Here is a 24,580-nt window from a genome sequence, read left to right as displayed (position 1 = left end):
TCATCGCAGTTGTTGGTTGCCTTGATGAGCTCTTCCATGGTAAAAATCCCAGCATTATCTGCAGGTCCCCTCTACGTGAAGCAATTTGTTGCTGCAGTAGAAACCCCATTGCGAGAAGATTTCTCAAGTTGACGATCTCTCCTGTTAACGACACCCAACGAATGCGAGATCTCAAATAAAACCCCCACAAGACCGCTCTAAAAGCAAGGACCGAGGGAAAGAATTCAGCTGTAAGTGTTCCTCACACCAACAACCAACCAGAAAGAAACATAACTGCTAGAATTTCAACCAGAGTGTATTTCAAGCTCTTAGTACAAAGAGTCCCGAGTTCGAGACTGTTACCATGGTAGCCTTCTAGACAATAGCAGTTGTGACTTCCCACGGTATTGTTGCAAATAGCAGTCTCAGAGCAATTAATTTTTGATCCATTTGCACATTCGTCAATGTCTTCATCAGATCCATGGCCCCATTATAAGAATGATAATGAAACTTCGTCAACTACTATAATAAAGCCAGAGTTAGCATTGCAAGTTTGGCCCGAGTGGCCCTAACCTGTCATGTCTTGACTTGAGCCTGAACACGGCATAGGCTCAAAATTTTGGCCATGAAAACAGGTCAAGGCAAAAAATGGTACTGGGATTACACTGCACTCACTATATTTGGGGTGAAACTAGTGACCACCTCTCATAAATTACATGACACCCACATTCATAATTACAAATTACTCATAGTTAAATTTGCTGTTAAATATATAGTAAAACTACTTAAATACTTTTTGTTGCCAATATCCAACCCTTAGGCGGGTGAAGGGAGAATCCCTTCATCCATCTTCTTTTCATCCCTTACGGGAAAATGCTCACCACTACCAAAAACTGCCCACTGCCGCCGATGACCAGACCCCGTCCCCACCCGGCCGCCACAGCCCACCTCCATTTCTCTATTCCTCAATTATAGAATTGGATTAGCACAGTTGTTGGGCCTTCTGGAGATGTGAATGCTGGTTGTGGACCCAAAAATGATGTTCTACTGTGACTAAAACCGATTATAATTCGACTTATTTCGTTCATCTTTGTATTTTATTCTTGACCGATTTGGCATTTAAACGTAACAAATGCTTTTCTTTATGGATATTTGATTGTCTCTGCTCAACCACCTGGTTACTCTGACCTAATTTGGCTTGCTCAATGGTCCTATTTGTATTTAAAAAAATATACTTTATTGTTTCATAACAAACTACTTGGGCCTCGTACATAAAATTAAATATCACTTAGCGGTATTTTGGGATTTTAAAAATGGAAAGATGATATGTCATACTTAACAAATGGTTTTTAATGACAAAGGAACAATAATGAAAACAGAAAAAGTACTAGAACTAAAGCGATCAGATTGTAATTTACCTGTACTGTAGGGAGACAAAAGTGATTACCCCTTTTGATAAGTTTTCGGCCATTATTTTTATTTTTTATGGCCTGTTATTTTTATTTTTCAGAAAATGATAGCTTTATCTAGGGGATAAAACAGAATTTATATACAATAACCTAAGGACATTCGAAATTGACCTCTGGAGTTTGTTTATCATTTTTATTACAAGTCTACTGATCCCATTCTCAGCTGGAGCCCTTTGATTATAGTTGCCGTATGAATCATCTCATAAGGAAAGAAATTGATTCTACATGATCGATTCCTAGAATGTCTTGGGACATGATCTATAGGAAGTGCTTGATTGATCAAATAGTTGGATTGACCACAGAATTTCCACACAGTACTAATCACGAAGATCGGAGAATATAAGGGCGCGTTTGGTAACTTTTTTAGAATACGTTTTTAGCATTTTTTTTGGTTTTTTGGGAACAGAAAAACGGGTTAAAGACTTAGAGACATTTGTTAAAACATTTCATTATTTTGTTATTTAAGAACGGACTAATTAGAAAAGTGGTCTGAACATCAAAAATATGTTTTTACCAGATAATAAAAACGAAAGTGATAAAATTGGTCCCGATTAAAACCTTAGAATGGGTTTATCAAACACAAACTTATTCTAATTGTCTTCTACAAATATTTTCATAATTTTTTTTTAGTAAACATAAAGATTTATTAAGAGAGAACCGTGTTATACATCTAGTTGAAGAAAATCCTGCAACCAGGAGAGTGGAATGTGGCCAAAATGTCCTACACGGTGTGGACACGGCCTTCCGAGCCAGGGCATCAGCACATGAATTTGAAGCCCTTGAAATTTTCAAGCCAAGGCATCAGCATCAGAAATATTTTCATAATAGATTTACCAAACACCCATTTCCAAGCAAATAACATCTTTTAACACAAAAATGTAAAAAAAAAGTTTTACATAAAACTGGTATATCTAAACAAATGGCATACAAAGAGAAGCATCACTTCTCGAGAACACGACCAAGGAATTGAAAAAAACTTGTTTCATTAATTATAAACTACAATACAGAACCACAAAAAGGGTCTTGGATCCAAAACTATGTTAGCAGAGATGGGCATATGATTTGAGTTCTTAAACAGAAGCATTACGTTCTGTTTAACGTGGAAATGTAAGTGAGGCCACAAAAGTAGACGAACCAAACATAGACGAATCATGGTCTACTGGTGAATGCAAACATATACAATGGCGGGGCGGCGGTGGAGCATCAAATTTGAGAACAAGAATAGCTTCCCACATAGAAGGTCGAAGCTTGTAATCTGGATGAGCACACCATAACCCAACAACCATCAAACACTCTATTTGCTTCTCATCCAAATCCAAACTTTTCTGGGTTGGATCAATTGCTTCAAGATGCTTTTCTTTTCCATAGAGCTCTCGGACCCAGTTTACTAAAATTTCTTCACTTGGGTCAGCCATCAAGCTAATTGCCTTTCTCCCACAAGCTATTTCTAAGAGAACAATTCCAAAACTATAGACATCAGATTCTTTGCTAGCTTTTCCAGTAAGAAAATATTCAGGGGCCATATATCCCAGTGTTCCCGCTACAGATTTGATTTCTTTTGATTCTTTTTCGTGTTCCACAAGCCTAGCCATACCAAAATCTCCAAGCTTGGCAGTAAAGTTGGAATCTAGAATTATATTACTCGATTTAATATCCCTGTGGACAACACATTGATCCCACTCTTCATGTAAATACCTGATTGCAAAGGCCATATCAAGAGCTATCTTATACCGCAAATTCCATGTTAAGGAACTCTGATTTCGAAATAAATAGGAATCTAGGCTTCCATTGGGCATGAACTCATACACAAGAAGTAGCTCTTTTCGTTGATGGCACCAACCAATAAGTTTCACGAGGTTCCTATGTCGCAATCGGCTAATGATATTCACTTCTGATGCAAACTGTTCTATTCCTTGTTTAGAACTTTTAGATACCCTCTTCACAGCAACATCCATGTTGAGACGACGCAAGAAACCTCTATAAACACCTCCAAATCCTCCCTCTCCGAGCTTTTGTTTCTCATCAAAATCATTAGTTGCTTTGGCTAGTGCAGCGTATGAGAACTTCAGAGGCCCCTTTGATACATCTAAGATTAAACCATCATCATCGTCATCTGCTTTCGCTAATTTTTTATTCCTTCTCCGACGGAAAGCCCAAAATATGAGTAGGGCAATAATCATGGCAGCTTCACGAACAAGATTCAATAATAACAAGGTTTGAGCCTAGGAAAATTGAATTAAGCTCAATGCTATAGAAGGCATGCAGGACTACACTGAAAGCAAGAAAGATATATATTGATACATGGAAGAATGATGTTAAGATTTGGAGATTGCAATTATTTGAAAGACAAGAGCCATGATTAATGTCAATGGCTTCAGCTCCCCAGTATGAATGGGACTAAATGTTGATAACACTGACAAACGCTTGTTTAATTGTGTTTGATTAAGGCTTGCCGTGATGGATTTTTTATTTTTTTCCTTTCTTTATTCATTATGCCGACATCCAACATTGGGTGCCTCTTTGGACAAGTTAAAAAAAAAAAAAAGAAACCTTGTGAATGCAAAAAATTTCAGCTGGGAGACTCACCAACCACAGCTAGGTGTGCGACCCGGGTCGAACACCAGATTAGTCAGGGCAAAGCCTTAGAAACCGGGGTTGGCAACCAAAGAAATAATAAAGAAATAAAGAAAAAAGAGAAATGTATTTTTTTGAGAATGTGAGAGGGAGATTTTATTCGTTTAATTTAGAAGTTGTAGTAATTTGGTGAGGTCTTGAGATGGGATTCCGCATGCCAATGCATGCTTTGCAAAATGTTGTGTTTCATCGTAATTAGAACTGTCTGATTTGGATCTAAATACTAACTTTCCGCTTTATCTTTAAAAAATAAATACATCTTAAAGTTGATGTTTTGTTAAACACAATAGTTCAGTCCTTTTCTTAGCACTACTGTTAAACTATAGTTATTTTTTTAATTCAAAAAATACTCTTTAGCTTATATGAGATTACCTAGACACATTCATGAAAAATAGAGAACATGAAAGAGGTTCATGTGGGAAACAACTCATGAAAAGTTGTTGGAGAAAATATTTATTAAGAATGATAAATGAGGTTTTTTTCACCCTATTATGTATAAGAGTATAATGGTCTTTACAACTATAATACTAATCATTCAAACAAAATTGGAATCATGTGTTTTGCAATGTTAAAAAGGGTGTAAAATGTTGAAAAGACTATTTGTTTAATTTGCTATGTGACATTGATTCTTTGGAGTCCTTATGCTTATAAAACATAAAAGGAAGTGTCACTATATTATGTCCTTCGTAGGAACAATTTACTATATAATAGTAATAATATAATTTTAAGTATTTCTTTAATCAGATATTTTACATGTTCACAATTAATTGGATCAAGAAACTTAGGCAGAGTAAGAAGAGAGCCATAAGTTTGTTATAATATAATTTTAACTATTTCTTCAATCAGATATTTTACATGTTCATAATTAATTGGGTCAAGAAACTTTTCTTTTTTATTTCTTTTTTATTATTAATACTGGGGATGTGATATTAATATGACTTAGCAAGAAGTGTTGGTTTCATCACTAGAAGAGAGTAACAAGAGAGCCATAAGTTTGTTTTACCCAAAAAATTAATAATATAAAAAGCCTCATGAGTTTGTTGTACCCCAAAATATTTTTGCTCAAAGGCTTTAGCTCCCAGCTTGAATTGGACAAGATGCTTTATTTTTTGTTGGGGTAATTGTATTACAAATTCTACAAAATACAAAAAATAAAATTGCAACACAATTGAAAGATGAAGATCCTTAGCCAATCCGGAGAGCTTGATGTTGCAACCGAACGAACCACCGATCAATGAGGTTGAGTCACACCTTGAGTGTTGTCTTTAAGGTAGTTGATGCACCCTACTACCAAGGGTTCTTCGCACCACCACCTCCAAGATAAAGCAACCTCCAACTAGAAGATAAGGTAGTTCTTCTAGTCCCTTCAAGGAGCCAAAAGCTAGAGCACAACACTTAGACAAATTCAAAGAAAGAAATTAACTTTGTAACACAAATTATGCAAGTGTGAGGAGTGTCTCAATTGCACACCACATGAAAGGAAAAGTTGGGTTTATATAGGCCCAAATCTCACCTTACACCCCTTAGGATTCTTAAGGCAATGAATTGGATTTAATCCATTCAATAACCTCAACCCCACTCATGATATTGGCCATGAATGGTCATGAAATTGAAATGAGAATTGATGGTCAAGAGTTAGAATTGAAGTAAATTCCACCCTTCAAGTAACCCCACCACACCACCATGATCAAGACCATTAAGACCTATGACCAATGTCATGAAGAGCCTCATAACCAAGGTCAATAAGGGCCTCCTTTACTCATCATGCCTCATTTACAAGGATGCCTTTAAGAGTGGTTTCCAGCTCTCCGTACACCTTGTCTTCGTTGACCTTCTAAACCATTTTGGTATGTGTTTAGGAATGTTAGCACCGAATAGTTGGCGCAACATTATTTGCTTATGGGGTTTCTACCAACAGAGTGAGGTCGGTGTTACTCCCATATTGGATTTGTTCCTTCATTTTTTTATGGCCAAGAAGCATGAGCAGGCCTTCTAGTTTTATGTGTCTAAAAGGACTGCTCATTAATTGAACTGGGATTGGAATTTTGTCGGGGATAGCACTCTTCCGTAGAACACAAAAGGATGGTGTCCTAGATTTTTGCTTGTCCGACCACCCACGACTCCCCTCTTTCCCATTTGGTGGTCAAAGGGTCCCAAGGAGGGGTCAAACTTTTTTCCCGATCTGAACCGATTTATGTAGGAGGCTGGAAACAATATCCTATAGATCCCTACAGAAGATCGGAATTTTCAAGCAATCAACGGATATTGCCTGGATACCTGATTATCCTTTAATATTGGGGGCTTTTACCTAGTGAGCTTTCTATTCTCTGTAGTAATGTATTTCTTTCTTTTTTATACTTCCAACAATCTAAGTCTTCTTGATCGTGTTGCAATGTTGATCGGGGAGGAAGAATTTGAAGCCGCCACTATTGAGAAAGATTTTAAGGAAGTGGAGACCAGGCACCGACCAAATCTAACAAAGGTCGAGTTCCCCAAGCTTCTTCTTCGAGGGGACGAGATGCTTCCAAGGGGTGTAAAGGGGTAGGTCGTCTTCTCTTCCACCTCGACCTAGCAAAAGAGTACCGAGCTCCAATGCTCTGAGCAAGTCTGAGGAAGTACTTTCTAGAGGGCCTGCTGAAGAGGTTCCCCTTAAAGAGACAATATTAGCCATTTCATCTGTTCCAAGGGATTCAACTACTTCTGGTAGCTTGGTTCTTTGCAAGATTGGCTGTTGAACAACAAGTCATCTATTTTTTATAGCTCGGATGGCTCCCAGATTGCCAATGACTAGTTGGCCAGTATTTTATTGCCTGCCGATCAGAGTTACCTATGTGGGATGAGTCGTCTTCAAGCCCACAATGTTACTATGAAGCACGACTAATCTGCCTTTGAATATTTTTATTACTTTTATTCATTTTCTAATGGTCAGTCTTGTTATTTTCACAGGATAGGTTGTGCTCTCTTTCAATCTTTGAGTGAGACTATATACGTTGCTTGAGAAGATCATTTCTTAAGTCGTCAATTAGAGCAGCGTTTGAACGAGCAAGAAGCTGAATTGGCCAACTTACGTTTGAGCAGAGATTCTTGAATTGCTAGGGAGGCTGATTTGGTCGGAGAGATTGCTGCTCTAAAGGGAGTAAATTCCGCAATTGAAGATGAACAATCTTCTCTACAGACCCAACTGGAGGAAAACCAAGGAGCCTTGGTCGAGAAGGAGCAATCTCTTGCCGACAAAGGGAAAGAAATTTCCATTCTACTAGAGAATCTTCTCTCATCCAATTCTGAAGTGGCTCACCTCTCAAAGCTGGTAGAAGAAAGGGCTCCGAGCACTTTCGAAGACCTCCCCAATGAACTTCATCATGAGGTGATTTTTCGGTGGGTATGAACACAAAAGAGCCATCAGTTCATGGTGAAGGTGGCTGCCCCTGGTTATCAATATTCTCGGAGGCAAACTTTTTCGAGGACCTGGAGAAATTTAAAACTTTGATCAATCCTGGGATCTTTGATGACCTCAAGTTTCCCCGTCCCAAATGGTGTGAGGGCCAACCACATTTTCTGCCTCAGGGAGTGGATGTTGAGGATTTCCTGGATTTAGACTAGGAGCCAATCCCTGAGGCTGGTGCATCGAGCAACTCTCAGCCAACTAAAAAGGATAGTTTGTTAGAGGAAGAAATAGACAACAACAGTGGTTCGGGAGATGAGGAGTCGTCAAAAGAAGAAAGGGTTGATCATACTACCAAACCTATATCGAGCATTTTTTTCTTGTTTCTTGAACTTCTTTTGAATTTTTTGTGAAGTGTAATTGGTTGACTCTTTGATTGACTTTTTGTAAATGTAATTTGGTCGACTCTTTAATTGACTAACATGTGTATACATGTTTATTTTTCTTAGCCGTTCATCTATTGAATGAATTTGCTCTTGCTCAAATTTTATTCCCAATCATGTCTTTGGTCGTTACCCTTGAATACTATCTCATCCCCCCGAGCATGGTAATTTTGAAGTGCAATCTTAAATCGTGCAGACATCGTGCTTTTTAGAGTATCTAATTGCTAATAAAGCTTAAAGTCTATTGCTTTGCCGTAATGCGTTTTTTACAGTTGTATTGCTTTAATAAAACAAGAATAGCTGCATTGTTAATTAGTACAAAAATATTGGAACTGTAACCCCTTGCTATTAGTAATATCTTGTATGGTTGTTCGAATTCCATGATCGGAGAACCTCTTGCCTGGTCTCTGGATCTCTTAGGTGGTATGTTCCAGGTGCTACTTGTTGGATCACTATTTATGGTCCTTCCTAGTTTGGAGCTAACATCCCTTGATTGGTCAAATATGAAAATGTTGTTTTGCGAAGTACTAGATTTCCAGGTAGATACTGTCTCATTTTGACTCTAGCATTGTAGTAGGTTGTAATATGCCTTTGATATTCTTCTAGACGATATTGAACTTTATCTCTTACCGCATCAAGGAAGTCTATGCTTGCCTTCATTCCTTCAATATTGGCATCTTCATTAAATTCTTCTTCTTTGAGGGATCCGACCGTAATTTCTACTGGTATGCAAGCATTAGCTCCATAAGCTAGTCAGAATGACCAAAGAGCACCGGGTAATTCTTCTACCCATCTTCCTTTCAGTTGATCGTGTCTTTTCTTTACCCCCATCGAGCATAGACCTATTGGTAACTTCTACCTGACCATTACTATGAGGGTATGCCATTGAGGAGAGGTGGTGCTCAGTCCCTTGGTCCCTACATAATTTTTTGAATTCTAGATTCTCAAATTGTTTTCCATGCTCAGTAACAATTACTTTTGGGACCCCATATCGATATATGATATTATATGTGATGAACTTCTTCATCTGATTGGTATTAATTGAAGCAAGAGGTTCAACCTCTACTCATTTTGTAAAGTAGTCCACTGCAACCACTAGGTACTCTCTACTTCTTGAAGCTTTAGACAACTTCCCTACCAAGTCTATTCCCCATCTTGCAAATGGAATGGGTGAAAGAATTGATGTCAAAGGCATTGCCGGAGGAACGGAGCATGAGGTATGTTGGCATGAACTTGGCATTTTTCGCATCTTCGAACATAATTCCTCGCGTCTTCTTGTATAGTAGGCCAAAAATATCCTTGACTTAATAGTTTATCTACAAGTGCTCGAGCTCCTATGTAAGCTCCGCAAATCCCTTTATGTATCTCCCGTAGGACCTTGGAAGCTTCTGGAGTCCCTAGGCATCGTAATAGTGGTTGTGTCATGGACTTCTTGTATAGCCAACCATCTCTATAGTGTACCGAGTAGCTCTTTACTGAATTGTTTGGGTTTTTTTTGGATCTTCTGCAACCTAATGATGTTTTAAGTAGCAAGTGATTGGATCCATCCAGCCTTGCTCGGTATGTATCTGCATGTGGTCGACATTTGCTCGGACTTAACATTACTTCCAAATAAACAACTGGTTTTGCATTGTTCAGATTTTCTATAGATAAACGAAAGAGTGCATCTGCTTGATCATTCAATGCTCTAGGTACTTGCTTGACTAGCAAAACCAAAAAGTGTGGTCTATATTGGTCAACCATGTTAACATACTTGCTCATTCTTTTTCCTTTAGCTTCATATATACTCCATTCATTTGATTCACAATTAAACAACTTTCAAACTTCTCGACTAGTTCAGTTCTTTGCATCACTTCTTCGTTTCGATCATCTCTGATTTCAACAGACATGGTAGAACAAATTCTTGCTCTCTTGCTTATATAATTGATATAACTTTGTCGACTAGACTTCTGGTCGGCATTGCATTCTCAATTTCCATTATTGGTCGGGAATTTCATCTTCATGTGTAAAGTAGACACCACTATCTGTAGAACACAAAGAGTTGGCCGACCTAGAATGACATTATATGCTAATAAATCCCGAACAACCTTGTCCCTTGGATGCTCACCAATTCAGAGATCTAATCTGATAGTTCCTTTTGCTCGGGTTGAAGATCTTGTAAATCCATATAGCTAGGCTCCACTTGGGATGAGCATGTGTTTGCTTAATTTTAGTTTCTTGAAAGCTTCTAGAGATAATAAATCTACTGATGATCTAATATCTACTAAGACTCTGTGGACTTTAGTTCCGGCTAGGATGCCTTTGATTACAAAAGTATCGTCATGCGGAGTTTGTACTCCTTGCATATCTTTGGAAGAAAAGGTTATTGGTTTTGATATTATTTTCATACCTAGTTTTCTCTCCACTTGGGATGAGCATGTCTTCACTTAATTTTCTCTCCTTGGGATGAGCATGTGTTCGCTTAATTTTAGTTTCTTGAATTGCTTCTAGAGATAATAAATCTATTGATGATCTAGTATCTACTAATACTCTGTGGACTTTAATTCTGGCTAGGATGACTTTGATTACAAGAGTATCATCATGCAGAGTTTGTACTCCTTGCATGTATATGGAAGAAAAGGTTATTGGTTCTGATATTATTTTCATAATTGGTTTTTCAAATTTAGTGTTCCCAATATACCGAGCTTTCCTCTTAGACTATAGAGTCGATTCTCCTGTTGGGCCTCTGAGAATCGTATATATTGGCGATCATTTCCTTCGGGTGGCATCTTCCCCTCTGGTCAACCTCTGGTAGGGCTTCTATGCCCCTCTCTGCTGGTCGACCTAGCTCTTTTTCGACCTCCCTTTTGGTGGTTGAAGGGTTCCTTGCTTTGCTAGGACATATTTCTTTAATTATCCTTGAGAAATTAATTTTTCAATCTCTATCTTCAAATGCCGCCAATCTATGGGCCAATGACCATGGCCTTTATGGAACTCACAATATTTGTTTCGATCACGATCCTCTGAACTAGATTGGATCTTGTTTGGCCACTTTAGCAATCCATGGCTTTTGAGCTGCATCATAATCTTTGACCTTCTAGCATTCAGAGGGGTATATGCTCCTTCAATTTTCTTAGTCCACTCTAGCCGACCACCCTTGCTAGGGTTTGTGGCTGGAAGTCTGCTCAACTAGAAGCTTTCCTTATTTGTTTTTGTTTCTGTGGTGGGCTCCTTCTTTTGGGACTCTTTGGTTTATGATATTTTCACCTGCTTGTGACATCGTTTGAGCAAATCCGCATATGTCTTGGGCATGTCCAACAGGAGGCACTCAAGGACCCCCTTGTGGTTAAGCCCTTGATAAAGTGCATGAAAGGCTATTTTCTCATCTAGATTCTTAATTTGAATAGTAGATTGTTGAACCTCTCGAAATAGTTTCCAACCAATTCAATAGGACCTTGTTTAATGGAGAACAAGGTGTCTTCCCTTTTCTTTGTACTCACTCCACTTTGGAAGCGGGACAAGAACACTTGACCAAGATGGTCAAAATTCTTTTTCGAGCCATTTTGAAGTCCTAAAAACCATTCAGAGGCGGCCCCAATAAATGAAGCCGAAAAAATTCTGCAAATGGCTACTTCACTATGTCTGTATGAAGATATGACAGAATTATAGTGCATGATGTGACGTCTTGGGCATCTCATCCCGTCGAACACTGTGAAGGTCGGGCATCTGAAATCTTTTGGCATCTCTGCTTTTGAGATTGCTCGGACAAAAGGGTCTTCCTTCAAAACAAAGTATAGAGCATCCTTGCTCGAATCCTTTACCTTTTTCAGTTTCTCTTCAAGTTCTATGAATTGCTTATCTACATAATCAGCGTGTGGTAGGAACTCCATTATTATCTCCGCCTTGATGGCCGTCGATAGGACGAGTGCTACTTTCTCGATCCTCATTGTCATCACTTGGAAGAGGGTCCCTAGACGCTACCTCTCTTGATGGTCGAAATTTTTCTCCGACATTCTCTTTTCCTTTTTCCCGATTTCTTAAGGGTAGTCTTGTGGAATGGTCGGGTGGTGGTGCTTGAACCTCCTTTAGCTTCAAAGGTCAACCTTCTCTGTTTTCATCAGGGTTAATTAGATTAACATGTTGATCAGTTCTAGGTACGGCTACCTGTTGACGGATGCTCGCCCTAATCAGTTCTTTCAAGTCCAGGATCTATTTATGCAACTCGTTAAACTGATCAATTGTTATAAATTGATTGAGTTACTCTGCTAGGGCTTCATGCTGAGGAACTTTTTTGATCCCTTAAGGAGCATCCCCTTTATTGATCTCCTGTTCTCCTTCACTTTAATCATTTCCAACTATCCTTCCTGATCTGGTTTGCATGATGACTTCCTGATCTGGTTTGCATGATGACTTTTTGACCAGGTTCCCATAGACGGCGCAAATTGTTGCTGTTAAATTCTGTTCGACCACACGATCAATGGTTCTATTCGACCAAACGATCAATGGTACCTATAAGACTGTGCTCGACCGTGGTGGTCGAGTAACAACTCCAAAGCTCAAGTTAGTTGAGTGTTAAATCTAGGAATCAAGAAGGTTGTATGCAACGAGCAAGATAGATATGATCTTCAGAAAACGTCCCTTCTTCTAAGCATAGGCCAGGGTATTTATAGTTTGAGATTACCTAAGCTATCTTGTTATTGAGTTTGATTCGAACTCCTTCCTTTAAGTTTGATCTGTTGAGAGAGAGAGTTCTACTTGAATATGAATTGTTGAGTTCCTTCTGGACTCCCGTACTAATCCGATTCTCTAGACTTTGATTTGGGATTCTTATCCTTGATTTCAAGGGATTCGGTTGTTATCAATGAACATGCATAGTAAGATTAACTACTTGAACCGTTTATGGTCCAGCCTTAACTTGGTTGAGCTGCATTGGTTTAGGCCGACCTATCGCTGATTAATTCTTCAACATAACAATGCTAATGAAAAATCGAAGAAAATAAAGAGGTTGAGTTGAGAGGGAAATCATTAAGAGTGGTTGGAGAAAAAGTCCAACGAAGAATGATAGATGAGGTAATTTTCGGTCCATTATAAATACAGGTATAATGGTCTTTACAACTATACCAATAACATTTTAATGGATTTGAACGTGTGTACTTTTCAAAGATAAATTGCATGTCAATGTTTGTAAGCTTCTATTTTAGAGTGTGAACAATTTATTAATAATAGTAATAGTGGCGATGATGATATTACTGATAATAAAACAACAACAATAATAATAATAATTACTATAATACTAAATTTTAAGTATTTATTTAATCAGATATTTTACTTGCTAATAGTTGAGAAATTTAGGCCGACACAAAATTATTTTATCATAATTGACTTGGCCAATTTTTTATTTTTATTTTTTTATATTTTAGACTTGACCAACTTTACAAGACTATCTTTGTCAACTCTTATGTATGAATTCACGATACCAGTGGAAGTTAGCATGTGGTTTTCAGATCAATAAAAAAGGAACGCATGTGACACATGTGATCTTATTGTTTTTGTTTTTTTTTTCTTTAATTCAATAAAACACATTTAGGGCAATAGTAGAATAGTCCAGCGGTTAACAACCTAAACTCCCATGGGGAGGTCTTGGGTTCACATACACATAATTTGTTAGAACATCTTATCATAATGAGGCTGACAAAATGAGGTTTCAAGCAAGGTTTGAAAAATCGCTCTGTGTCACCGTGTCTATGGCTGACAACACCACCGACACGGCGACATTTGCAGGGTGTCGATGAAAAATCAACCCTAGTTTCAAGGGGTTTTGGGGTCATTTTAGTCTAAATTTTGTTGTGTAGCCTAACTTGAGGTCAATAAACACACTGAGAGTGTTATTTTGACCTAAAACATCACCTAAACTAGTGTTCCTAATCGACACATGCCCAGTTGTATGTTGGCAAAATTAGAAGTTTGAAAAACTCGCAAATTTGTTAAAATCCCGCTTGATCGATACAAACAATGTAATAGTCGGTGATAACAAAGCAAGATGTACTCATAGACATCAATGATTGGAGCAAAATATGGTTAAAATGCAAGAAATAGGAGATAGAAGCGACATATCGACAACATTGGAGACATATCGGCGACATTGGCAACATATCAGAAATATATCGTCAACTTATTGTCGATCTTGTGTAGGAGGGGGGTGTCATGTCGCCAGGGGCGGAACCATGATTCAATAGTGGGGGGCCGAATAATGGAAGTCCAGATTAAGGAAGCACCAATATTTTTTTACCATTCATATTGTGTGGGTCCCATTGGGGTTCCACCTATGAATTATTTTATTATATTAAGAAATACACTTACATATATTTTGTAGTACCCACATATATTTGACAAAAATAGGTAAATTATTGGTAATGGTATTTTTTTCAACAAGATATAGGTAAATTAAAGCACAGTTTAAAAAAATACACATGACTTCAATCCTAAAAAGTCAGTTACAAACCATTTTTTTTTTAAGAAAGAGATGCAAACCAATGGTAGTTACTTAACTTACTAACTATAGATATTTTATTTATAATATAAAATCAAATAACAAATAACAAAAAAATGAGTAAAAGAGAAAAATTAAATAAATTGAAAAAGAGAAAGAAAACCTAATTGTAGAGAAGATTTTTTTTTCCTGAGATATGAGAGAATAAATAGGGATTGAGGAGTTAGTTTCCATTAGAAATGACATTTTGAATATTTAATAATATATATATTTTTTAAAATTTCCCTTAACCCACGTTTATAGAAGGAGAATAAATAAAAAGAAAAAATGTGAGAGAGAAAAAAAAGAGGAGAATAAATAGGAATTGAAGAATTAGTTTGCATTAGAAATGACATTTTGAATATTTAATAATATAATTTTTCAAAAATTGCCCCTAACCCACGTTTATAGAAGGAGAATAAATAAAAAGAAAAGATGTGAGAGAGAAGACAGAGGAGCATAAATAGGGATTGAGGAGTTGTTTTTTAACTAGGGATGACATTTATACCCATTATTTTACCAAAATTTACCAATTTGGGGGGGGGGGGGAATACTATATTTCACATGTGACAAGAGAAAAAAAGCTATAAAATAAAGAAAATTAATATAAAAAATGAAAAAACTAAGGTAATCATAAAAAGTTTAAAAATCCGGGGGGGGCCATGGCCCCCGGCCCCTTAGTGGGTCCACCCTTGCATGTCGCCTCACTCCAACAGGTTGATATATCTCAATCATTGCAATATATCGTCGAGTTTCGGCAATATATCGCCAACACTTTGAACCATGGTTTCAACACCCACTTAACTGATATAAAGGCCAGTTGTTGCTGGTTTCCAGTTGATCTGTAGATGTTTCTATATTGTTCAATTCTTATGCATAGATGCATTTTCTTTTTTAGTAATGAAAAAGAGGGATGCAGTAACGGAGACCTTGCGCCTCTCGATATGCAATGTTTGGATTTTGATGGGTTTCTTGCACTAGAATTAGCAAAGCGCAAGTACTGGTCTCATCAGCATAGTCCCACCGGAGGCCTAGTATAATCTACAGAAGTTGGTAGTGAGCCTATGCCTAGGAAAAGAGCACTCACCTGCCCAATATAAACAAGGAAGCAAAAGGGATTCAAACTTGAGGTATAGCATTTACCAGATTGAGCTTGGGACCACTAGATCACCATTCCCGTGGTTAAAAATTTTAAAAAAAAATTAAAATAAATAAAATAAAAAGTAGCAGTAGAAGAAGACAATATCATGCATTTAAGGATATAAAATGCCAAAGGTTTCTCAAAGACGTCTACAGTGCTACATAGTATTGAGGTCCAAAGTACGTGCCAACCATACTAGTTAATTCATTTTAGGTCAAAGATAATTTGTATTAAGAAAGTGAAAGAAAACAATATCATGGATGGGCCATTATAGTGTATGCTTTAAAATGGACCAACATAATACGGGATAGATTAAAGGCCTTTACTTAATTTGTTTTACCAGAGCTTTTGACGCATTGATCAAGGGATTCACATCCTCTATAATTCATTTCCCTATAATTCTCTGTAATTCCTATTTGAGATTGTGCCATCTAACATATAATCATTCTAAGGTCAGTGTGATCGTGTGATCTAAAAAACTCATACCCTAATATCTTGTGGACCGAACATACAAGGGTATTCAAACATCAAAGAAGAAGGAGACATGATTACGGAGTTCGGCATAGCCTACTCTCCGGGATTCCGGTATGAATCCAATTCACTAAGTATTTTTGAGAGATTACAGATCTAGAAGAAAAAGAAAGGAATACGAAACACCTGATATAGGCAACCTCAGGTCTCTAAAATACCATTGAGTGTTCGCCTCACTCCAGCGATCAAAAACCCTATGTTTCCTCCTTCAAGCACCAGGGATAACCATAGCTACAAGCTCTCGAACACGTCGGCCATGAACGAAGCTTCAAGAGAGCTCCAAGAAGAACCCGTAGAACAGAGAGTAAAATCTCAGAAATGAAAAACGAGTTTTGCACACAATACCCCTGAACCAACCCAGCCACCTTAATACAATAGGCGGTGAACCAAAATGAACCCAACCGGTTTGGTTCATGACTAAAGCAGTACAAATACCAAATTACCCCTAACAGTCAGCTTAATTCAAATCTAAAGAATTTCCTAGGACTCTCTATTTTCCTCTCTCCTCTTGCCTCATGAATTTGAAAAGTTACGAGATTTTCTCGACTCTCCTCTTTTCTCATGGTGGAAGCCTTTATTTTGTCTCCATGGAAGCTCTCTCTCCACTCTCTCACTCTCTGTTCTAAAGGAAGTAAAAAAATTACTGGAAAACCTCTGCAATTTTTCAATTGAAGTTCTCCAACAACTTTAAATTAGATCATGAATTCCCACGAGAGTCTTCAGTTGAAATTACTAATCAATGGATGTAAGATCATTAATTAAAAAAAAAAAAATAAATTGGGTTGAGGATTAATTGTTTGATAATATGTTTATGAGAATCTCATAATTTGCAGTTTGCACCTACTAAGGGCAGTGGGACTAGAACTATTCTGGTTCTAGTCTTACCTTGTGGTCGAGTTTTTTTGTGGGAGAATAAACGATCTGGTTGTTCTGTCTTGATGAAATTTGGGTAATAACTAAGTTACAGATTTGAGTGAACTGAAAAGGACTTTGCATTCACTAATCTGGATTTATGAACTCAAGGTTAATTACCAGGCATAGGAGGCTGACCTTTCCAAGAGAACTAAATATGAAATTACACATAAAGGGCAGATGCGAAGCAAATGATAATAGCTTAGTGTAAAGTAGAAATGATTAGACTATGTAGCAATTAATAATGCAACACAAGAAAATTGCAGAGGTTTTCAGGTTTTTTTTACTTCCATGAGAACAGAGAATGAGAGCGAGTGAGAGAGAGCTTCCATGGAGACAAAATAGAGGTTACCGCCATGAGCAAAGAGGAAAGACAAGAAAATCGCCGGAGTTCTTGGGTAACTTTTCAAAATCATGGGGCGAGAGGAGAGAGGAAAATAGAGTCCTAGGAAAATTCTTATTTTTGTTTGAATTAAGTTGACCATAGGATGATTATATACTAGATGACCCAATCTCAAATAAGAATTACAGGAAATTGCAGGCAAAGGAATTATAGAGAATTTGAACCCTAATTGTCCCTAATTGAGCCAGTCGGAAAAGGTTGGTCCTAACCCTGACCCTGATTGACATTGTCTCTTTCTATGGTAGCATTGTCTTTAAATTAAGAAAACATTTTTCTCATAAAAACTTTTTTTTGTCAACATTTTAATAAACATTTTAAAAAGAGAACACAAACCACGAGGTTCTGCTAGTAGAGATAAAATCAAATTAACGTAAATAAAATAATTGGATTCCATAACAAGAACTCTAATTAAATAAACAAAGGATGGGGACCCAGCATTAAATTGACGTCTGATCAATAATTGTAAGAGTGTAAGATAATATAATTAATATATCAATAAGATTTTGGGTGTTTGAATTAATTTTCCACTGTTCATGGGGTGTGGTTTAATGGTACGTTCCATGAAAGGAAAACCCAACTGTACATTAAAAAATACCACTGGTAAAATTGCTTTCTGGTAGATTCAAAGATCGCTCAGCTGTGAATAAGAGCAGCGTGGAATCTCTAAAGATATCAAGGTAGAATCTCCTAAATACTGTCGGCCAGTCGCCCTAGCAGAGAAATCTGTTGATGGTCCACCATGAAAGCTATCAGTTTCCTCATGTCTGTGCTGTATCCATGGGATTTCAGAAGATATTCTTAATGAATCAAGCTCTACTGCAACTTCTTTCATTGTTGGTCTATCTTCTCCTTTAACCTTGAGACATCTCTGTGCAAGCCAGACAACTGCCTCTAACTGTTCTCTATCTCCCTCACTCATTACTTGGTAATCAAGAACTTGAGAAAGATTGTTATCCTGCAGTGAAGAAACGAAATGTGCTGCAAGAGTTTCATGTTCCTCATTTCCTTTTGATATAATTGACTTTTGTCCTGTCAAAAGCTCTACAAGGACAACACCAAAGCTATAAACATCACTCTTGTCAGTAAGTCGTCCGGTATGAAAACATTCTGGGTCCAAGTAACCTAAGGTCACTTGAACTAATGTTGTGCCTTGAGTCTCATTCAAATGAGCCAATCTTGATGCCCCAAAATCAGATATTATAGCTATGTATTTATCATCAAGAAGTATATTGGAAGACTTGACATCTCTATATGGAGGATAGGTATTGAATGAGCAGAGTGCATGACAATGCTCCGGCTGTTTCTGCAGCAATTCTTAATCGGTTTCCCCATGAGATAGACAATTCTTGGTTCTCATTATGGATATGTATGAAAAGGGTTCCATTAGATATGAACTCATAAACCAACAATGGAACTTCAGTCTCCAAACAACAACCCAAGAGCTTCACCACATTTCAATGGTTGATTTGAGACAGGATATCAACTTCATTGATAAATTGTAGAATCTGTCCTTTGTCCATTACTTTGGATTTCTTAATTGCAACTACTTTGCCATTTGATAAGATTGCTCTAAAAGCTGTACCATACCCTCCTTGGCCAAGAATCCTTCTTTCATCAAAGTTACTAGTAGCTTTCTTGAGCTCCTCTATGGTAAAAATTCCAGCAATATCAGTGACACCTTTACGAGAAGCAATTTGTTGCTGCAATAGCAAACCACCATTTTGTTGGAAGAATTTTTCTCTGAGTTTGATGATTCTTCTCCTTTGAAGTCCCCAATATGAAAAATAAACACAAACAAATACAAATGTAATTCCTACAATGACACTTGCATAAAAAAATATAGACATTTAAGTTTATATGAGATCAAGTTTGTACTACCATAATCATGCAAGTGCAAAAATGAATCCCTTCATATGGGTTAATAAATACTTTTCTAGGTTTGAAGTATGTAAAGTTTTCATGTAAAACTTATCATTGTAGGATTTTCACCTGAACAACAAATCAAGAAGATAACCCCCAAGGGGTGGCTCAGTTGGCAAAAGACCAACATTTCTATGTAGGAGGTCAGTGTTTCAAATACCCTTTGGGCTAGGGGCGAAGCCCTGCCTATATTAATTATAAAAGGCTCTCCTGAGGATATAGTCGAGAAATGCGAAAGCTGGCCCGAATGAACCTCAAATCCCAAAAAAGAAAGAAAGAAAGAAAAAAACAACAACAAAACAAAAAATCAAGAAGATTGAGTTTGTAATTTAAAAGAAAATTACCTGCAACAATTGGTATTGATGCATTAACCTTTACGGAGGTCTGTTGTGCAACCAGTCTCATTTTTCCATCTGTCACCAAGGAAGCCTATCAGACAATGGCAGTTATAACTCCCAAACAAATTATTGCATTTACCATTTTGATGACATGAGTTAACATATCCATTTGCACATTCATCTATGTCTTCTCAAATCCAATATTGAATCACAAAGATGAAAAATCTGTTAGCAACATATGAAAACCATATGGGTTAAAAATAAGTATCAAGAAAATAGGAAGAAATAGGGGAAATATCACATATATCAATAAAACCCTTCGGCCCAAACTAGTTCAAACTTGTCATGAGAGGAGTCCAAGTTTTGTTTGACTTTTTAACTTGAAAGGCATGTTAGGGTTATAAAATAAGCAACCCTAGTAGGGTCAAGTAGAGAATAGGTTTAGCCCTTGTACCAATCTGGTGTAACCCTGTCGAACTTTGGAAGCCCCTTAGTGTTCTTCCTACTAGTCCTTAGGATACTCTTCATACTCTTAAATTCCACCATCGGCCACTGCTGCCCCCTAACAAACTCCCCCAATTGCCCATAGATTATAATCCACCCCACCCATTGTTTGTGTCCTTGCTAGTGAACATTCCTACCAATCGCACCATTTTGCTTGCAACATTATCGCTCCTCTCTGCCTGCTACTACTAACCCCACCTCTGTTGGTGGTGGCCTTCCTCTTGCGAATTGTAATAGTTTAGCTCATCTCTCCCTTGTCGAGGAGTGCCTTGCCTCTAACCCCATTTCTAATGCCCCTGTTGGCCTTCTCTACCTCCCTTCCTCCTGCCCCCTTCACCTGCTCCCCTGACTCCCCCCTTTTCCTCTACCTTCATCTCCACTCCCTAATCTCATGACTTGCAAACCGCTTCTTCTCTCTCCTTTTTCCCCTTTGTGCCTCACTATCCCCTCCACTCCGGTTGGGCCTGGCCCAGTTTGCCCATCCCCTCCCAAGGACACTCTTTTCCTTTATGACCCCTCTCCTCTCCCCCTTCTCTCATCTTCCTTGGCCCACTTTAATTCCATGGCCCAAACTTCCCCAACCCATCTCTCCTCTTGTCCACATTTTCTCTTGTACTTCTTTAATTCCTTGGTCTCGGCCCAATCTCCCTTTGCCTCTCTCCTTGTCTCCCTCATCCACCTCTCGGCCCACCTCCTTTGGTCAAGCCCCCTTCCTTCCGCTCTCTCCCCCCTCACTCTCTACCCCCTGCCCCGATCTCCATTTGCTTTCAAACCCCTAGACTCATTTCCTATCCTTTTTCAGAGATCTTGGACTGTCTTGGAGGTTCTTCTGACTCAAAAACCCCCTCCCCCCAGGTTTAAAGCTTAAGGCATAGCAATCGCTCTACTAGAGGGTGCTACCAATTTGAGGAAGACTTTGTAGTGGCACTCATCAACAAGTCCTCTAGGGGGGGGGGGATTGTAGATTCTTACTTTCGTTGTATTGGCTTAGGCCTTAGTTCTTTTGTCTTGTTGCTTTCTTGGCCTGGTTTATTGTTTGCAGCTTTGCTAGCTATGTCTGCCACCCCCTCCCCCCTCCCTAGGGGTGTCAACGGTGCGGTTTGGAGCAGTTTTGGGCTTGGCTTAACGGTTTTAGGCTGAAAAACACCTAGCCCAAACATGGCCCATTAATAAAATAATGGTTTCGGACCGGTTTCGGTTTGGTGTGGTTTGGGTTCGGGCTAACTAATGGTTTGGACTAACAGTTTAGATTCGGGTTGACTAACGGTTTATGGTGTGTAAGAAAAAAAAAAAAAAAAACAATTGAGCATCCTACAATAAAAGCGAAAATTATATGGAAAACAAAGTTGCTATTGGTCAATTTCCATTAAAAAAAACCCACCCATTCTACAGAAATCACGAACCTAGATATTAAGTAGTAAAATGACTATTTGATCTTTGAATTCATGCTAATTTTTTTAATTGTCTATACCAACTACCTAATGGTAATATAACAATTCAAATATTATTTAATGAAAAATTAAAAAACGGGTTATAACAGGTTGCGGTTCGGTTTCGGGTTGGTGCGGGCTCCACCACCCTCGGCCCATTAAGGTTCGGTTTAGGCCGGTTGGGAAATAACGGGCCAGTGTCGTTCAGTTTTAAAGGTTCGGGCTACAAATTGACACCCCTACCCCTCCCCCCACCCCCTTTTTTTCTTCGGTTTGCTAGAGAAGTTTTTATTCATCCAAAAAAAGAACTATTTAACCATGAATCCCACTAATCACCCCCATGAGATTAGTTGATTAGTTGGCAAAGGCCAACACAAGGGAGCAATCTTTGAAACATTTAAAAGAATTTAAGAACACCCAATTAAATGGTGGCTTAATTTTCATCTTCGAAACAATTGATTCAAAGTGGGATGGTCTCTTGTGAAGCTTATAGTAGTAGTAGTTTTTTTTCTTTCTTGTGAAGCTTATAGTAGTAGTAGTGTCTCTTGTGAAGCTTATAGTAGTAGTAGTTTTTTTTTTTCTTTCTTGTGAAGCTTATAGTAGTGGTTTTTTTTCTTTCTTGTGAAGCTTATAGTAGTAGTAGTTTTCTCTCTCTCTCTCTCTCTCCCTTTGTCTCTTATAGTGAATAGATGGAATACCTTAAAAAGGGACAATCCTAAAAGAGCTTCCTATTTGGATTATATAAATCTTCAAAACATGTAGAAAAAATCAAGAAACACACATAACAATATGCAATCATATAATGGAGCTGAACAATTACCTTGGCATCCTACTTGAGGGAGATAAGGGTTGCCTTCAAATCCATTGTTGCATCTGCGTAGATAACCATAGCCATTGTCCGAATCACAGCAATAGCTATTCGGGCCACAAGCGTAAGATTTTGTATCATGAATTTCTTCTTCGCATGTTTGATTCCAATTGTCCAATCCATCACCACTGGAATAGTTGAATTGAAAAATCTTTTACCCAAATCTGATAATTCAAAGGTGAACCAATCTTGATCGGCAACAAAAGTGAAGTTGCTAGGATTTGATTGCCACATCCTAGTGCCATTATATACACTCCCAAGAGTCATATTGAAAAGATCAAGGCCTGAAGGGATTGAAGTCTGGCAACAACCAAACCCAAAACAAGTTCCGTTTCTCACACCATGTTGGGATAATTATATTACAAATTCTTCAAACACACAAAAATTAAATTGCAATACAATTGAGAGATGAAGATCTTTAGCAAATCCGAAGAGCTTGAAGTTGCAACCGAACGAACCACCGATCGATGAGGTTGAGTCACACCTTGAGTGTTGTCTTTAAGGTAATTGATGCACTCTACTACCAAGGGTTCTTCGCACCACCACCTCCAAGATAAAGCAACCTCCAACTAGAAGAAGAGGTAGTTTTTCTAGTCCCTTCAAGGAGCCAAAAGCAAGAGCACAACACTTAGACAACTCAAGAAAGAAATGAACTTTGTAAAACAAATAATGTGAGTGGGGAGTGTCTCAATTTGCACACACCACATGCAAGGAAGGGTTGGGTTTATATAGGCCCAAACCTCACCTTACACCCCTTAGGATTCTTAAGGCAATGAATTGGAGAATCAATTCAATAACCTCAACCCCACTCATGGTAATGGCCATGAATGGTCATGAAGTTGAAATGAGAATTGATGGTCAAGAGTTAGAATTGAAGTAAATTCCACCCTTCAAGTAACCCCTTATCAAAACCTCACCTTACACCCCTTAGGATTCTTAAGGCAATGAATTGGAGAATCAATTCAATAATCTCAACCCCACTCATGGTAATGGCCATGAATGGTCATGAAGTTGAAATGAGAATTAATGGTCAAGAGTTAGAATTGAAGTAAATTCCACCCTTCAAGTAACCCCACCACACCACTATGATCAAAACCATTAAGACCCATGACCAATATCATGAAGAGCCTCATAACCAAGGTCATGAAGGGTCTCCTTTACTCATGGTGCCTCATTACCACCCTTACCTCATGGGTCCCACACACAAACAAAATAATTAAATAAAAGAAATGCAAAAACTAATTTTGAAACTTAATATATAGATAATATAGATTTTAATAAAAAACCTAACACACCATCAATGTTACTGCGCAGAGACACACAACCAGTGGTAAAGGATTTGTGGTCTGTTATGTAAGCTAGGGTGTTGCAACTGACGGCCATGAACTTGTTCCGGCTGGCTGATAACCTGAACGGAACTATAGTCATATTGTAATTACTGGGTTTTTCTGGATGTTACTTCTTCTATAGCACTGAAGCATTCATAAGCATAATATTCACCTCGCCAAGTGATTTGAGCTTCTAATATTCTTATGTCAAGGACCTCACGAGTGAGCAAACCACCTCGATGGGGTTTGAAGGATCCATCTTGCTGTGCATCGCAAGTAATAAGATAAATAGGATCCTTGAAGCATCCTTCTCTGTCACCAATAGGGAATGCTCAGATTTCCGCACTTCTCCATGCAACCCGGCTGGACTAGTGTGGGAAACGCCATTGATACTGCTGCAACTGTTGACAAAAGACTTAGCAGTAAAATCAGGAGATTCAGATCCATGCCTATGCTCTCCTTTTTTGGAAGATGGAACAGCTTCACATTTGTTCTTTTCTCCTTGCATACTTTCGCATTCAAGCTTCAAAGACCAAAACTTCGAGGAGTTATTAGTGATAGATGACTCAAACGATGGCGGTCAAAAAAAGCTACTGCTTCAAATACCAAAACTTCTATAAGTTAGTTTCTTTCCCTTTCATGAATGTGAACCTAGACTTGCAGCACAGATAAATGCCAACCTACCATCCAATCATAATTTCTTTTGATACATGGTTTTCTCCTGTCACCCGTCTTTCTTTATTTATTATTATTATTATTTTTTTTTTCAGCTGTAGACCTTGTGTGCATC

General features: G+C 38.1%; 2 pseudogenes; both read right to left on the bottom strand.

Moving 5' to 3' along the window:
* Positions 1-2,527: 2,527 nt before the first annotated feature.
* LOC149016380 (L-type lectin-domain containing receptor kinase IX.1 pseudogene) lies at positions 2,528-11,833 on the bottom strand (annotated as a pseudogene).
* A 6,191-nt stretch (positions 11,834-18,024) lies between these two features.
* LOC149016379 (wall-associated receptor kinase 2-like) lies at positions 18,025-24,237 on the bottom strand (annotated as a pseudogene).
* Positions 24,238-24,580: the final 343 nt, after the last annotated feature.

This window comes from Hakea prostrata, chromosome 5, assembly GCF_041222555.1.
Source record: "Hakea prostrata isolate BN-2017 chromosome 5, UWA_Hpros_2, whole genome shotgun sequence".
Taxonomy (NCBI): Eukaryota; Viridiplantae; Streptophyta; class Magnoliopsida; order Proteales; family Proteaceae; genus Hakea; species Hakea prostrata.
Note: the sequence above shows the minus strand (reverse complement) of the source record. Positions and strands in the feature narration are given on the sequence as shown.